Source organism: Pinus tabuliformis, chromosome Q (assembly GCF_031772625.1).
Source record: "Pinus tabuliformis cultivar Carrire ecotype Pingquan chromosome Q, CPIR1, whole genome shotgun sequence".
NCBI lineage: Eukaryota > Viridiplantae > Streptophyta > Pinopsida > Pinales > Pinaceae > Pinus > Pinus tabuliformis.
The window spans coordinates 166,473,264-166,478,354 of NC_142296.1; the positions used below are offsets into that span (position 1 = coordinate 166,473,264).

At 39.0% G+C, this 5,091-nt stretch overlaps 1 pseudogene; it reads right to left on the reverse strand.

Annotated features, from left to right (window-relative positions):
* Window positions 1–3,133: 3,133 nt before the first annotated feature.
* Window positions 3,134–4,686, reverse strand: LOC149218768 (calcium-transporting ATPase 10, plasma membrane-type pseudogene; annotated as a pseudogene).
* Between the last annotated feature and the right edge of the window lie 405 nt (window positions 4,687–5,091).

The following is a 5,091-nucleotide window of genomic DNA, read 5'->3' on the forward strand; positions in this document are numbered from 1 at the left end:
ACTTTCGTGTTTTTGGAAGTGAAGCGTGGGCCCATATTCCAGATGAAAAGCATAAAGCTTTAGAACCAAAGAGTGAAAAATGTACTCTTGTTGGATATTCTGAAGATGTCAAAGGTTATAGACTTATTCCATTTAAGTCCAAAAATGTTATCATTAGAAGAGATGTAAAATTTGATGAAAATATATCGGCCTGCGAGCCTAGTCCAGTGGATGTGCCACCTCTCCCTATCTCTTCTACCTTTGAAAACATTTCTTCTTCAGATGATGAAAGTGAGGATGACAATCCTCCCCCACCATCTCAGGATCCTCCTTCAGCTCCTGAGCTTCCAAAATGGGTGCGTGCTACTCGAGATGCAGCAGGTGATCGTGCCGGTGATCCTACAGATCAGTGACGCACACGTTCTCAGTTCGAGAGAGCCTCTTCTTTACTGGCTCAAGCTCTAGTAAATTATGATCCTGACACCTTTGCAGAAGCTTTAGGCCATCCAGATTGGGAAGCAGCTATGAATGAAGAATATCATTCATTATTGGCAAATGATACATGGGATCTTGTTCCTCTACCAAAGGGACGAAAACTTGTTAGATGCAAATGGGTTTACAGAACCAAGTATGGACCAGATGGGAAAGTTGATAAACATAAAGCTTGTCTTGTTGCTAAAGGTTTTTCATAGGTTGAAGGCATTGACTACACTGAAACCTTCTCCCCTGTTGCCAAAATGAACTCTATCCGCCTTGTTCTTTCCCTTGCTGCCTCTTTCAAATGGGAAGTCCATCAGATGGATGTTAAATCTGCCTTCTTGCATGGGGACTTGCATGAAGAAATCTATATGGAACAACCCATTGGCTTCATACAAACAGACTCCAGCCTTGTATGTCAACTTAAGAGATCCCTTTATGGTCTCAAGAAAGCTCCTCGGGCTTGGTATGCCAAAATGGATAGCTTTCTTTTAGAATCTGGCTTTTCTAGGTGTCATTCTGACAATACTGTCTACACCAAGAAAGTGGGAAACTCTCTTATCATCCTTGTTCTTTATGTTGATGATCTTATCCTTACTGGTAGTGATCCCAACCTTATAAACCATGTGAAGTCTAGCCTTAAAAGGAAATTTGAAATGACAGACTTAGGACACTTACGCTATTTTCTCGGTCTTCAAGTCTTGCAATCCAAGGAGGGTATTTCTCTTTCCCAGTCCAAGTATGCCTGTGATATTCTACGCCATTTTCACATGGAAGACTGTAAGCTAGCCCCTTCTCCCTTTCAGTTTGGAGTCAAACTTTCAGTCACTTGTACTTCTCCTGAAGTTGATGCTACCTTATACTGTCAAGTTGTAGGAAAACTTTTGTATCTAAACCATACTCGTCCTGACCTTTCCTTTGTTGTTGGACTTGTTTCTCGGTTCATGCAAAACCCCCGTGAAAGTCATTGGAAAGCAGCTAAAAGAATACTTCGTTATGTTCGAGGTACAGTTCAGTTTGGGATTCATTACAGTGCCGAAGCATCTCTCTATTGGTTGGTTTCACTGATTCCGATTGGGCTGGTGACCTTGATGATCGGAAGTCTACTGCTGGTTATATGTTCACTCTTGGTTCAGGACCTATTACATGGGCTTGCAAGAAACAAGGTGCCATTTCTCTTTCATTAGCAGAAGCAGAGTATTGTGGTGCCATAGAAGCTAGTAAGGAAGCCTTGTGGCTTCGTCAGATCTTGTCAGAGTTTGGCTTTGAGCAGCAGCATCCGACTACACTTAGTGTGATAATAAAAGTGCCATTCAGCTATGCAAAGATCCAGTCCAACATCAGCGCAGCAAACACATTGAACTGCACATGCACTTCATCAAAAATCTCATTCACGACCATGTTCTTGAAGTGCAATATTGTTCAATAGATGATCAAGTTGCAGACATCTTCACAAAGGCTCTCACAGAGGCGGAGTTCACTAAACTTGGATTTATGGTTGGAGTTCAGGAAGTTGTCACTAAGGGGGGATAGGCTCTAGTGCCTCCTTCCTTCTCCTATTGTGTCATATTTGTAAATCCTTCAATCCTATCCCAAGTTGTTCTTAAGGGGGGATGTTAGGATATTTCGACACATAGGAAATAGTTAAGTACAACTTGGTCTAGTATAGAGTTAGGTATAGAGTTAGGTAAAGTGTGTTTCTTTACCGTTGTACATTTTGTAACTTACAATCCGACGGTCACGATATGTAGTGATCCGACGGTTCATTCTCTCCTCGGTATTACCGACACTTGATCTGTGGCTTGACACCCGATTGGTCCATGATTTATATTTAAAGCGCATGGAGGGTAATTTGTAGGGTAATCTGTGCATGAGAGAAACATATGTAAATTTTCATTCTTTTATTAATAAATTTCCTGAGGTGGCTGCGTTGGCTTAGGCCGTGGACTGTTTCCCTCTTTTAGGGTTTTAACCACGTCAAAAATACTGGTGTATTGATCTGCGATCTAGTTGTGAGCGGTGTCCTTTGGTGTTTTGTCTGAGGAACTTACCCTGTAAACCACTTCAGGCAATTTATTAATAAAAGAATGAAAATTTACATATGTTTCTCTCATGCACGGATTACCCTACAAATGACCCTCCATGCGCTTTAAATAGAAATCATGGACCAATCGAGTGTCAAGCCACGTATCAAGTGTCGGTAATACCGAGGAGAGAATGAACTGTTGGATCACTACATATCGTGACCGTCGGATTGTAAGTTACAAAATGTACAACAGTAAAGAAACACACTTTACCTAACTCTATACTAGACCAACTTGTACTTAACTATTTCCTATGTGTCGAAATATCCTAACATCCTCCCTTAAGAACAACTTGGGATAGGATTGAAGGATTTACAAATATGACACAATAGGAGAAGGAAGGAGGCACTAGAGTGTATATAAATATCGTATAATCCTTGTAAGTTTGTCCTACTTCCTCGAATTCGTTAATAAAAGGTAGTTTCTCAGAACCGAAACAAAATGTAGGTTCCAAGGGTTACAAGACATGATTATCATATATTCATTAGAGATGGGCTATAATGATTTTCAATAATTGTTAATGTAGCTATAATTAGATGCATGCATATTTGGAAGACAAGATCCATCCATTGACTGCAAAATCTAATTTCATCTCATTCGACTTTTAATTTATATTGGTTTGATTCCCCTGTTAAGGGGATTTGTTTAACTAGCATGGCTACTGGCATTTCCAGAAGACCTATTAGTACACTCAGAAACCACTAGTTTTGACTAAGGGGAATCGTACTTGCAAAAATACCAAGGAATTCAATTAATATCACTTGGAACACAACTGTAAAAGACATGACAGCCATGAAGACCCAATTGCTCAATATGCCATGGAAAACATTTAACCCTTCCATTTCCTTTGAAATTATTTCATTAAAAACCTGGCAGAAGACAAATGAATTGAAGATCAGTGTGTTCAGAACCAAATTTGCATCATGGCCATCTAGTTCAAATAGAGTTCTTCCTTTGACTTGTAGAGTCCATATTGCAATGAGCTAGTACAAAGCTTGGCCAAAATTATTCCTCCACATAACATTGTTGATGATTCTTCTGCCTCTTCCAAGAAGCTTTATTTTAATCAATTCATCATTTAGAGGCTTTGTTTCCAATGCCAAGTATATAGGAGTATCCATGATCACATTCACCCATAAAAATTGTACCTCTATGAGGGGAGAGCTACTTGGAAACTGTGATGATTGTGGCAAAGTTATCATCGAGTATAATCACATCTACACTCTCCTTTGCAACCTCAGTGCCATCAATGCCCATTGCAAGCCCTATGTCTGCTTCATGTAAAGCTGGTGCATCATTTGTGCCATCATTTTACCCCATTCAGTCCTCATGCCTACTGTTGTCACCAACATCTTTCTAGAACCATCTTGTACCTTTGTTCCTGACAAGAGAAAGGGTTTCTCTTTGTTCACATTCACAGGTTCACTCTCACCTATTAGGCTCGACTCGTCTATAAGCAAAGAAAATCCATATACAAATAGCCCATCTACAAGCACTTGATCCCTAATCGATAAATGCACGAGGTCCCAAATAGCTAGGTCATATATTAAAATTTTATATCTATAACCATTTCGAACTACCTGTATAAATATCTTCTTCTTCTCTCTATCTAAATTGTTAAACTGCAACGATTGATGATAATAACAAGTTGTTGTGACAAAGACAACTAATAAAATGCTAAAAATAACGTCGAGACCATCATAAGAACCTTTGGGCCACCCTTCTTTATAAATTTCAACAACTATAAATATAAATGCACAAACTGCAAGGATCATGAGAGTCGTGTCCTGTATTTCTTCCCACACAAACATCCAAAATCCCCGAGGTGGCTTCTCCACAAATCTGTTAAAACCATAGAGCTCATGCTTCCTCTTTAAGCTTTCCTCACTGGCCACAATTCCATCAGTGATTGATGTATAGAGCTTTTCAAAGATTCCTTCAATGCCACTATGGTATCTTAACTTCTTACGAGCGTGGCCTTCGCCTATGGACGCTAGTTCATCTGGAGAAATACCAAAGCTAGATGCTTTGACTTCCTCCGGTACTTTGTAATCAGTAGAAATTGATAAAACAACATAAATAAACCGGAATGTAGCCTGAGGAACTAAAAAACTACTCTTATTTTCTTTAATTCGACCGAGGTCATGGACTAGAGTCAATTGACATTGACAATTTCAAATTTTTTCATTTTGTTCTCTAACATTGTCATGCTTCTTTTCATAGATTTCATCTTGGATATTGCACTCCGCTCATGGTGCCAACATGCTCGTAGTTGAATGACCACTTTCAATTATTGCCACATGTCCCACAAATTTTGAATGATGCATATGCTCATTTAAAGTTTCAGATTATATCCCGGATGACTATACTAGTGATAACCATGTAGAGACCAATAATCCAGAATTAACGTCTTGCACTTCCTGCATACATCAATGTAATACACCATTATTATTTATCATAATGTTATCATATTTGCTCTCAATGTAACACACCCTCAATATTTATGAAAACATTCCCATATCTTCTCTTTGACACATAGATTGTAATAAGC